The sequence below is a fragment of the Pan paniscus genome, chromosome 7 (assembly GCF_029289425.2).
Source record: "Pan paniscus chromosome 7, NHGRI_mPanPan1-v2.0_pri, whole genome shotgun sequence".
Classification (NCBI taxonomy): domain Eukaryota; kingdom Metazoa; phylum Chordata; class Mammalia; order Primates; family Hominidae; genus Pan; species Pan paniscus.
Genome location: NC_073256.2, coordinates 70,240,028 through 70,253,054, shown reverse-complemented (window position 1 = coordinate 70,253,054; position 13,027 = coordinate 70,240,028). Strand labels below are relative to the sequence as shown.

General features: G+C 41.0%; 1 protein-coding gene across 2 annotated transcripts in view; it reads right to left on the bottom strand.

Annotated features, from left to right (window-relative positions):
- Positions 1–13,027, bottom strand: part of RP1 (RP1 axonemal microtubule associated) — a 333,216-nt gene that overhangs the window by 271,446 nt on the left and 48,743 nt on the right. The window contains exon 1 of one of the 2 annotated variants that reach the window (XM_008976845.5): positions 36–142. The exons of the other annotated variant lie outside the window; for it this stretch is intronic. The gene's annotated coding sequence lies outside the window, so the exon portion shown is untranslated. Of the gene's footprint in view, positions 1–35; positions 143–13,027 lie in introns of those variants that run through there. 2 annotated transcript variants of the gene reach the window in all.

Below are 13,027 nucleotides of genomic sequence, written 5' to 3'. Positions count from 1 at the left end.
TTCCAAAGAAAGATTTCAAATAGTTTTGTACTTACCAGAACTTGAAACTTCCCTTATTAAGAAAAGAAAAAGATGTTTAAGTTGTTTAAATAGCTCAAATAAATGTCACTGGATATGTAACCTCATTTCGTGCAAAGAAACTAATGTCTTTGGATTTATTCTCAGTATGTCCAGCAAGGGATTGAGTACAGCCAATTAATTTAATCCATGGTGATGCTAATCACCAGACAGAGCTCACCCTAAGGAGACCACAGCCAGAAACAAACCAGTTCCTAGCATGCTCTGCAGTTGTGAAATCTTCCTCATGAAGGTTTCCCTTGCATCTTCTTTCTTGCCTAGTGTTATCCTCCAGAAAAAGTACTTCACCAGTACACAAGCATTTCTCTCCCAGACAACTTTTAACCCTCATTTATTTACGTTAACAGGAGAAAGTTGTTACTGTGCAGGCTAAAAATGAAATTGTTTGACATTTTCTCATTCTGATAAGTTTCTAAGTCAGTACTTGCTCCTGGTAATCATTTAAAAATAAAGATCTAGGCCTTTTGTTTTATTTAGGCACTCTTGCTTATTACCTCATTGATGTAATTCTGAAATGACTGTGAGCATACACAATTTGGTGACTCAGCATAACACAGGACAAACAGCAGAAGCAGCACACGATGAAATGCTATGATTTTATGCTTCTGCATACCCAGCACGCTTCCACTGCTTCCCTTACTCATACTGGGGTTTGAACATGTTTCAGGACTTTGTCACACATAAAGTCCCCAGATGGCACCTGATCCTTCTAATGACTACCTGTGGTCTAATCGGACTTGAAGATGCTTCACCTAATCGGGTTTCCTATGGGGCTTCCTGCCTCAGCTCTGAACAACGAAAACAAGGTAAGGGGTCCTCTGGGGAAACAGGACCAGGTTCAAGCATGTGCGCCACAATGTTGTCTCCACACCAATCACAAAAGGAAAAAGGTCATGAAACTGCACACTTTGCCTCATAAATACTGACTTTGTTACAGGCCACCTATGAGAGAGAAATGGAGAGAGGAGTAGGGAGGGATGGGGAGAAAGAGAAAGAGTGAGGTGTAGATAAGAGAAACAGTAGTATCTAGCTTTGATACAAATCTCCATTTATAATTATCACTGTCTACACACAGACATGGCTATTAAATCAGTAAGGAAATTTGTGTTTACAGGGTAGCAATAGGCATGAATTGTATCATTACCAGCTCCAAATTGAAGTACAAATTCAGAAAGTTTGGGATCAGATATGATCTGCCATTAAATAGCTAAGGACTAATGCAGCATTTCTCTTGACTTTATCTTTAATTCTATAATCTATGTCTGATAAACAATTCACATTGATCAGTTCTGTTTTGACACTGAAAGAATTTCTGCCAGTGAGGCTTTTGGCATTCCTTAGACTCACTTATCAAAGGTGGGCCAGGGCCAGAAGCATCAGCATCAAAAGAATCAAAAGAACCGAAAAAGGATTCTTTTGGAGCACTTTTAGGAAAGATAACATTTCTTACATATAAGACAGCACAAAATGGGCTCTCCTTTTCTGAGCATCTCCCGTAGTATACGTTCCACTCCCACAACTCCAGTTAAGGACAGAGACCAGGTACCCCGTTATCCAATCGAGCTACCATACCCTCTCCCTGGTATCACTTGTCTCTGGCACATATCAATGTGTATCTAAACCATGGCTTCCCAAGCTTGAAGGTGCACATGAATTTCCTGGGATCTTGCTGCAGTGGTTGACTCAGTAGGCCTGGGGTGGGGTCTGAGAGTCTACATTTCTAATAAGCTGATGCTGATGCTTCTGGCCCTGGCCCGCCTTTGATAAGTGAGTCTAAGGAATGCCAAAAGCCTCATTGGCAGAGTTCATATTAGGCTTCTTCCCTGAGAATGCCTTCAATTTCCATGGCCTCTGAGACTACCTGTATGTCATATCTGAGCTCTGTTAAGTTCTGTCTGGTCGCTGCTGTTAGAGTGGCCAGATGACGGGAGTGGTGTTAAGCATACATTCTCAGCATACCACTGAGTCAGTCAGACCTCAGTTCAAATCCTGTCTCTTCCACTTTGTTATGTGAATCTGCAAGCCATGTACTTAATTCCTCTGTCTACTTCCCTGGCCATAAAATGTGGAAAAATACCTGCTTTATAGGCTCATTGGTGAGGGTTAAGTAAGAGAATATACATTATGTGTTTGACACAGTGTCCGAATGTCATAACAAGTGTTCAATAAATGGACATTATTATTTTTGCCATGTTTATCTTCTTTTAACACACTTCCATGATCCTCACAGCATTTAGTAAATGACTTCATGCCCTAGCATGCCTCACAAATTGTGATCTGACTTCAGTTTACTTTTCCAATTTCATTTCGATCCATATGTCTTACTCTGTAGTTTTGATTATTTGAAGTTTTTTAAATGTGGCTCTAGATTTTTGCATATATTGTTTATCTTACTTGGAATGCCTCCTCATAACCCAGACACCCTGCCTTTCATTGCCATACATTTTCTGTCCCTTCCTTCAACACTCAGTTCATCTCAGAAACCTTTCTTGAACCCCTGCCTTCCCACTACATCAACACGCTGAATGAAGTAAGTACCCTCCAATGTGCCCCCTTATCTATCTGTATAAATATACTCTCTAGTACATTTCATACTGCACAAACAACTGGTGCATTAAGCACCAGAAGTGTAACTTCTTTATCATCTCTGAATTTCCAGAAACAGCTCAATACCTTATATATATCAGGCACTTAATAAATACCTATTAAAGGAATGATCCTCTGCCTGCCTTAGTACAGAATTGTTGTGGAGATATATATGCCTGAAGAATGCTGTCTCATTGTAACTGCTAGAATTTACCTTTCCAGGCAGGCCCAAGGAACCCAGGACAGAGATCAGACTATATCAGGAAGCATAATAATTTTGTATACCTTGTATGGAATATGGCCTTCGTCCTTTGTCATCCAAGCCACATAGAATTCTGTGTATGGTCCATTCTGATGAAGTTAAATTATTGGATATTGAACCTAAATGGCCTCTACCTTAAAAAACCATTCCCTGTAAAAACCCATTCCCCTTCCTTCTTTACTCATTTGTTTATTTGTTCAACAGATAATTAATGCATACTCACTGTGTATTAGACACACATAGCAACAAACACAACAGAAAAAAATCCTTGCCTTCATGGGGTCACATTATCCTGCAGAGACAAACTATGAATAAAAAAAGCAAATCTACAGCATGTTAGATCCTATAAAGTGCTATGGAGAAAAGTGAGGTAAAGTAGGAGTGGCAGTGGTAGAGGTCAGGGAAAACCCCACTGAGAAGTGACGTGAGAAGAAATCTAAAAGTAGTCAGGGGAAATGGTGTTCAGATATTTGACAGAAGTGTGTTCCTGGCAGAGAGTAAGTGCAAAGGTTTGTGGGAAGTATTTGAAGTATTTGAGAAATTATAAGAAGACCAGTGTGGCTAGAAAGCAGGGCACCAAATTATACAGGGTCTGTAGCCGTTGGTAAATACTTTGGCTTTAACTTTAAGTGAGATGAGAAACCAAGGAAGGATTTTGAGAAGAGAAGTAATGATCTCACACTTCCAAGGATTACTTTGACAATGATGTTAAAAATACAGGTATACCCAATGGAAGATGGCAGAGTAGGCAGTGCCAGGAACTCATCTCCCCACTTGGACAAAAATTGTACTAGCAGAAACTGTCCGAAGTTAATATTTTGGAACTCTGAAGTATATCTGAATGCTTGCAGCTTCCAGAGGAAGGCTTGGCTGGTAAATTGTAATTAATTTCCGTTTATTTCAGCCATTAGTGCTATAGTGACTACTCATTCCTCATCCCCCAGCCCCATGGCAGGCAGCTGTGGGGACAGCAGCCTGCATTCCTACAGCAGCTTGCAGGATCCAGAGTGAGAAATAAGAACTCCCTCCTCCAAATACTAAGTTTCTGTGTTCTGGCTGCTGATTTCTGCTTCTGATTGCAGAGGTGCATACAGAGGTAGGCATTGTTGCAGCTCTCAGTGGCAGAAGTAGCTTCCAGGGGATTTAAAGATATAATACCTGGGACGTTTTTCTTCTTTTTTAATCATCTACCCCATTTTAGGAACTAGGCACTTAAAGATGAGATATTCAAAAGCAACCGCATTATACCGGGGAGTTTAGAAAGTCATCTCATATGCTCAGGGAAAAACATAGACTCAGAAAAGACCTGAATACCATAAGCTTCTACTGCAGGCTGATCCTTGGCAAAGAGAAACCATACAAATAAAAAAGAAAGGTTGGGGGGCAGGGGGGAATAGGAAGGAAGGAAGGAAGGAAGGAAGGGGGAGAGGGAGGGAGGGAGGGAAAGAAAACAACAAACCATGGGGAGGGGAGAGGATTAAATTTCCAGAGTTACTAAATTATATGATTCAAATAGAGTTTTAAACAAAGAAAAAGTCACAATGCACACACATTAAAAAAGAGGAAAGTATATCCCATTAAAAGGAACAAAATAACAGAAAATGTCCCTGAGGAAGCCAGATGGCAGAATTACTAGACAAAGACTATAAAACAACTATCTTAAAGATGCTTAAAGCACTAAAGGAACACATGGACAAAAACAGGAACAAAATGAGATGTATGAATAAAATAAGAATATTATTAGAGATAGGAAATATGAAAAGGAACCAAAAAGAAATTCTGGAGCAGAAAAGTACAAAATGGACATGAAAAATTCACAAGAGCAGTTCAAAAACAGATTTGAGCAGCAAAAACAATCAACAGAACTTGAAAATAGGACAATTGAAAGTTTTGAGTTTGATGACCAGAAAGAAAAACTATTAAGGAAAGGTAAACAGAGTTTGAAGGACCTGGGGATACCATCAACTAGAATAACATACACATTATGGGAGTTCCAGAAGGAGAAGAGAAAGAGAAAAGGGCAGAGATATTTGAAGAAAAAATGGCCAAAATTTTCCCAAGTTGGATGAAATACATGAATCTACAAATTCAAAAGTTCGATGAACTACACGTAGGATGAACTACAAGAGACCTGCACTGAAATACATTAAAGCATCAAAAGGGAAGCAATTCATCAGATACAAGGGATCCTCTATATGATTATTCACCAGTTTCTCATTAGAAACCTTGGAGGCCAGAAGGCACAGTATGATATATTCAAAGTGCTGAAGGGAAAAGAACTGCCAGCCAAGACTTCTATATCTGGCAAAACTGTCTTTTAAAAATGAGGGCAAAATTAAGACAGTCCTTGATAGATAAAAGCTCGGGAAGTTTATTACCAATAGACTTGCTCCTCAAGAAATGTTACAGGAAGTCCTTCAAGTTAAAACAAAAAGGCACTAGATTAGATTGTAAAAAAAGAAATTCAGGTACGCCAATTAGGAGGGTATTGTAATAATCCAAGCAAGAAGTGAGGATTACTCAGACCAAGATAGCTGCTGTGGATGTGACAGCATTTGCAGATGTCTTAGTTATGGATTGGATATGGATTGGCTGTGGGGAATGAGAGCAATAAAACTGTCAAGGAAGACTAAGATTTTTGTCCAGTACATCTGGAAGAATGGAGTTGCTAATTATTCGGATGGAGAGGACCTCAGAAGTACCAGTCAAGAGAGTGGGAGGTGATAGTGAATATCACCTTGAAAAGCATATTAGACATCCAAATAGAAATATCAAGTAGGCAGTATACTGAAGATTCTTAAGTATACTAAAGGCATTATACTAAAGGTTCAAGCTAAAGGTATAAACGTGATGCATTGATATACTGATGGTGCTTAAAACTTGGAAGAATCTGGATGAGAACTTCCAAGAAGTGAGTGTAAATAGAGAAGAGATCAGATCCCAAAGCACTGCAAAGATAGCAGCCACAGAGATGGTGAGGAACCATCAGCAAACTCCAGCAAAGGAGTTTATGAGGAAAAGGTGCATCAACAGAGTAGTGTTCTGGAAGCCAAAGGAAAGAAGTGTTTCAAAAGGAGGTAGTGATGAGCTGTGTCAAATGGTACTCATACATCAAGTAAGAGGAGTGCTGAGAAGTAAGCATGGGCTTTAGCAATGTGAAGTTTATCTGTAACCTCAAGACCTTTTTTGGTGGAACAGTATGGATAAAATCTTCACTGGGCATAGGGGCAAAAGAAAACTAGAAGGAGAGGGATTGGAGTCAGCACGTGGAGATAAATTTTTTGCTAGTTTTCTTTCTGTTAGTTTGTTTTTCCATATTTAAAATCAGACACAGTTTGAGGTGTAATATGCGTGTATGCTGATAGGAATGAACCAGTCAAAAGGGAAGATTTAATGGTGTGAGTAAGAGCAGGGAGCTCTTGGAGCTGCATCCTTCAGTGCCTAACAGGGAGATGGGATATAATGCACAACAGAGGTGTATGTCTCAGCAGGGATTAAGGAGAAGGCCATCCCCAGTAGCAGAAAGACAGGCAGTGATGCTGGTAGAGGTGACCTTCCCTTCTGACTGCTTCTCCATCTCAGCGACCTGGGATGTGAGGCCATCCACTGAGGGTGTGAGTGAGGGGGAGGAGGTGTTATTAATCTAATGAGACAGGAGAAGCTGTGAAATAGTCACCCAGTGGAATGAAAGGAGGACCAGAAGAGGAGGTATAGTAGGCTTGTGGGGGGCATTGAGAACCTGCTGTTGGTTAGTAACCGTAAGTGTATTCTGTTTTATGTTGTTTTCTCTTTTTTTGTTGTTGTGTTTTGTTTTGGTTTCGGTTTTCGTTTGGTTTGTTTAAGACAAGGTTTTGCTCTGTCACACAGGCTGGAGTACAGAGACACAATCATGGCTCATTGCAGCCTCTACCTCCCAGGCTCAAGTGATGCTCCAGCCTAAACCTCCTGAGTAGCTGGGACTGCAGGAGTGCATCACCACACCCAGCTATTTTTTTTTTTTTTAAGACTGGGTCTCACTTTGTTTCCCTGACTGGTCTCAAACTCCTAGGCTCAAGTAATCCTCCTACCTTGGCCTCCCACACAAATGTAAAATGACACCAAGCAGCACCCAATGCAGGCTGGCCAGGAGACTGTTCTTTCCTGGCTCTTGCTACCCAGCATTGATCTGCTATGATCTGATGGAATGGGACCATTTCCTGGTCTACACCTTGATTTTCTCTGACATCTATCCATCATAGCTTACTGCCTGTACCTAGCCCTCCTGAACCTGGGTATCCCCAGCCCCATCAACTGGACTTTCCTCATGCCTTAGCATGCCTGTCTGCAACATAAAGTCCTCCAGAACCAAAGAGGCTGATGTCTATCTACTGTCAGATCCTGTCCATGTGACTAAAGATAAGACAGTCCCAGCCCCCATCTTCATGGTGCTTAGAGGTAGAGGGAAGGCAAACTCAGCCCAAATACACTTTACTAACTAGAAGACTATGGTTTTTAATGTATTATTTGAAAGGAAGAGAGAACAAGCAAAGATTTGAGTATATACAGACTATTGTCATTAGGATAGCAAATATATTTAAGACTTACTCTCTAATTTTCTTTTTTTTCTTCAACTTTTAAGTTCAGAGGTACATGTGCAGCATGTACAGGTTTGTTATAGGAAAATGTGTGCCTTGGTGGTTTGCTGCACATATCATCCATCCCCTAGGAATTCTCTAATTTTCACTAGATTCCTCCCTTCTTTTTTTACCATGTTGAACAAACATATGTAAGCCAACATTTTTTTCATAGTCAGTGTATATGCAAAACCATCTCATGCTATTCTTTCGGCCAAGTCATTTGGTTAGTCAGGCACAAATAACTGCCTAGACTGAAAACAGAGGGCAGAGAGGGCTTCTATATGCTTCCTTACATTGAACATTCCGTCATGACCATCTAGTTTTTAAAACAGCTTTGTTGATACATGATTTCCATGCCATAAAATTAACCCATTTAAAGTGGATGATTCGCACTTGAACTCAGGAGGCAGAGGTTGCAGTGAGCCAAGATTGTGCCACTACACTCCAGCCTGGGCAACAGACTGAGACTTCATCTCAAATAAAAAAAAAAAAAAAAAAGGCACATGGCCAAAACAGGAACAGCTCCAGTCTACAGCTCCCAGTGTGAGCAACACAGAAGATGGGTTATTTCTGCATTTCCAACTGAGGTACCGGGTTCATATCACTGGGGAGTGTCAGACAGTGGGTGCAGGACAGTGGGTGGAGCACACCAAGCATGAGCCGAAGCAGGGCCAGGCATCGCCTCACCCAGGAAGTGCAAGGGGTCAGGGAATTCCCTTTCCTAGTCAAAGAAAGACGTGACAGACGGCACCTGGAAAACCAGGTCACTCCCACCCTAATACTGCACTTTTCCAATGGTCTTAGCAAATGGCACACCAGGAGATTATATCCCACGCCTGGCTCAGAGGGTCCTATGCCCACAGAGCCTCGCTCATTGCTAGCACAGCAGTCTGAAATCAAACTGCAAGGTGGCAGCGAGGCTAGGGGAGGGGCCCCTGCCGTTGCCGAGGCTTGAGTAGGTAAACAAAGTGGCCAGGAACCTCAAACTGGGTGAAGCCCACCGCAGCTCAAGGAGGCCTGCCTGCCTCTATAGACTCCACCTCTGGGGGCAGGGCATAGCCAAACAAAAGGCAGCAGAAACCTATGCAGACTTAAATGTCCCTGTCTGACAGCTTGGAAGAGAGTAGTGGTTCTCCCAGCATGCAACTGGAGATCTGAGAAAAGACAGACTGCCTCCTCAAGTGGGTCCCTGACCCCCGAGTAGCCTAACTGGGAGGCACCCCCCAGTAGGGGCAGACTGACACCTCACACAGCTGGGTACTCTTCTGAGACAAAACTTCCAAAGGAACAATCAGGCAGTAACATTTGCTGTTCACCAATATCCACTGTTCTGTAGCCTCCACTGCTGATACCCAGGCAAACAGGGTCAGGAGTGGACCTCCAGGAAACTCCAACAGACCTGCAGCTGAGGGTCCTCACTGTTAGAAGGAAAACTAACAAACAGAAAGGACATCCACACCAAAACCCCATCTGTTTGTCACCATTATCAAACACCAAAGGGAGATAAAACCACAAAGATGGGGAAAAAACAGAGCAGAAAAACTGGAAACTCTAAAAATCAGAGCGCCTCTCCTCCTCCAAAGGAACACAGCTCCTCACCAGCAATGGAACAAAGCTGGATGGAGAATGACTTTGACGAGTTGAGAGAAGAAGACTTCAGACGATCAAACTACTCTGAGCTAAAGGAGGAGGTTCGAACCCATGGCAAAGAAGTTAAAAACCTTGAAAAAAAATTAGACAAATGGATAACTAGAATAACCAATGCAGAGAAGTCCTTAAAGGACCTGATGGAGCTGAAAACCATGGCACGAGAACTACGTGACGAATGCACAAGCCTCAGTAGCCGATTCAATCAACTGGAAGAAAGGGTATCAGTGGTGGAAGATCAAATCAATGAAATGAAGTGAGAAGAGAAGTTTAGAGAAAAAAAGAATAAAAAGAAACAAACAAAGCCTCCCAGAAATATGGGACTATGTGAAAAGACCAAATCTATCTCTGATTGGTGTACCTGAAAGTGATGGGGAGAATGCAACCAAGTTGGAAAACACTCTGCAGGATATTATCCAGGAGAACTTCCCCAATCTAGCAAGGCAGGCCAATATTCAAATTCAGGAAATACAGAGAACACCACAAAGATACTCCTCGAGAAGAGCAACTCCAAGACACATAATTGTCAGATTCACCAAAGTTGAAATGAAGGAATAAATGTTAAGGGCAGCCACAGAGAAAGGTCTGGTTACCCACAAAGGGAAGCCCATCGGAGTAACAGCGGATCACTTGGCAGAAACTCTACAAGCCAGAAGAGAGTGGGGGCCAATATTCAACATTCTTAAAGAAAAGAATTTTCAACTCAGAATTTCATATCAAGCCAAACTAAGCTTCATAAGTGAAGGAGAAATAAAATACTTTACAGATGAGCAAACGCTGAGAGATTTTGTCACCACCAGGCCTGCCCTAAAAGAGCTCCTGAAGGAAGCACTGAACATGCAAAGGAACAACCAGTACCAGCCACTGCAAAAACATGCCAAATTGTAAGGACCATCGAGGTTAGGAAGAAACTGCATCAACTAATGAGCAAAATAACCAGCTAACATCATAATGACAGGATCAAATTCACACATAACAATATTAACCTTAAATGGAAATGGGCTAAATGTTCCAATTAAAAGACAGAGACTGGCAAATTGGATAAAGAGTCAAGACCCATCAGTGTGCTGTATTCAGGAAACCCATCTCACGTGCAAAGACACACATAGGCTCAAAATAAAGGGATGGAGGAAGATCTACCAAGCAAATGGAAAACAAAAAAAGGCAGGGGTTGCAATCCTAGTCTCGGATAAAACAGACTTTAAACCAACAAAGATCAAAAGAGACAAAGAAGGCCATTACATAATGGTAAAGGGATCAATTCAACAAGAAGAGCCAACTATCCTAAATATATATGCACCCAATACAGGAACACCCAGATTCATAAAGCAAGTCCTTAGAGACCTGCAAAGAGACTTAGACTCCCACACAATAATAATGGGAGACTTTAACACCCCACTGTCAGCATTAGACAGATCAACAAGACAGAAAGTTAACAAGGATATCCAGGAACGGAACTCAGCTCTGCACCAAGCGGACCTAATAGACATCTACAGAACTCTCCACCCTAAATCAACAGAATATACATTTTTTTCAGCACCACACCACACCTATTCCAAAATTGACCACATAGTTGAAAGTAAAGCACTTCTCAGCAAATGTAAAGGAATAGAAATTATAACAAACTCTCTCTCAGACCACAGTGCAATCAAACTAGAACTCAGGATTAAGAAACTCACTCAAAACCACTCAACTACATGGAAACTGAACAACCTGCTCCTGAATGACTACTGGATGCATAACGAAATGAAGGCAGTAATAAAGATGTTCTTTGAAACCAACGAAAACAAAGACACAACATGCCAGAATCTCTGGGACACATTCAAAGCAGTGTGTAGAGGGAAATTTATAGCACTAAATGCCCACAAGAGAAAGAAGAAAAGATCTAAAATTGACACCCTAACATCACAATTAAAAGAACTAGAGAAGCAAGAGCAAACACATTCAAAAGCTAGCAGAAGGCAAGAAATAACTAAGATCAGAGAAGAACTGAAGGAAATAGAGACACAAAAAAACCCTTCAAAAAATCAATGAATCCAGGAGCTGGTTTTTTGAAAAGATCAACAAAATTGATAGACTGCTAGCAAGACTAATAAAGAAGAAAAGAGAGAAGAATCAAATAGATGCAATAAAAAATGACAAAGAGGATATCACCGCCGATCCCACAGAAATACAAACTACCATCAGAGAATACTATAAACACCTATATGAAAATAAACTAGAAAATCTAGAAGAAGTGGATAAATTCCGCAACACATACACCCTCCCAAGACTAACCAGGAAGAAGTTGAATCTCTGAATAGACCAATAACAGGCTCTGAAATTGAGGCAATCATTAATAGCTTACCAACCAAAAAAAGTCCAGGACCAGATGGATTGACTGCCGAATTCTACCAGAGGTACAAGGAGGATCTGGTATCATTCCTTCTGAAACTATTCCAATCAATAGAAAAAGAGGGAATCCTCCCTACCTCATTTTATGAGGCCAGCATCATCCTGATACCAAAGCCTGGCAGAGACACAACAAAAAAAGAGAATTTTAGACCAATATCCCTGATGAACATCGATGCAAAAATCCTCAGTAAAATACTGGCAAAACGAATCCAGCAGCATATCAAAAAGCTTATCCACCATGATCAAGTGGGCTTCATCCCTGGGATGCAAGGCTGGTTCAACATACACAAATCAATAAACATAATCCAGCATATAAACAGAACCAACGACAAAAACCACATGATTATCTCAATAGATGCAGAAAAGGCCTTTGACAAAATTCAGCAACTCTTCATGCTAAAAACTCTCAATAAATTAGGTATTGATGGGAATTATCTCAAAATAATAAGAGCTATCTATGACAAACCCACAACCAATATCATACTGAATGGGCAAAAACTGGAAGCATACCCTCTGAAAACTGGCACAAGACAGGGATGCCCTCTCTCACCACTCCTGTTCAACATAGTGTTGGAAGTTCTGGCCAGGGCAATCAGGCAGGAGAAGGAAATAAAGGGTGTTCAAGTAGGAAAAGAGGAAGTCAAATTGTCCCTGTTTGCAGATGACATGATCGTATATCTAGAAAATCCCATCGTCTCAGCCCCAAATCTCCTTAAACTGATAGGCAACTTCAGCAAAGTCTCAGGATACAAAATCAATGTACAAAAATCGCAAGCATTCTTATACACTAATAACAGACAAACAGAGAGCCAAATCATGAGCGAACTCCCATTCATAATTGCTTCAAAGAGAATAAAATACCTAGGAATCCAACTTACAAGGGATGTCAAGGACCTCTTCAAGGAGAACTACAAACCACTGCTCAATGAAATAAAAGAGGATACAAACAAATGGAAGAACATTCCATGCTCATGGGTAGGAAGAATCAATATCGTGAAAATGGCCACACTGCTCAAGGTAATTTATAGATTCAATGCCATCCCCATCAAGCTACCAATGACTTTCTTCACAGAATTGGAAAAAACTACTTTCAAGTTCATATGGAACCAAAAAAGAGCTCGCATTGCCAAGTCAATCCTAAGCCAAAAGAACAAAGCTGGAGGCACCACGCTACCTGACTTCAAACTATACTACCAGGCTACAGTAACCAAAACAGCATGGTACTGGTACCAAAACAGAGATATAGACCAACAGAACAGAACAGAGCCCTCAGAAATAATGCCGCATATCTACAACCATCTGATCTTTGACAAACCTGACAAAAACGAGAAATGGGGAAAAGATTCCCTATTTAATAAATGGTGCTGGGAAAACTGGCTAGCCATATGTAGAAAGCTGAAACTGGATCCCTTCCTTACACCTTATACAAAAATTAATTCAAGAT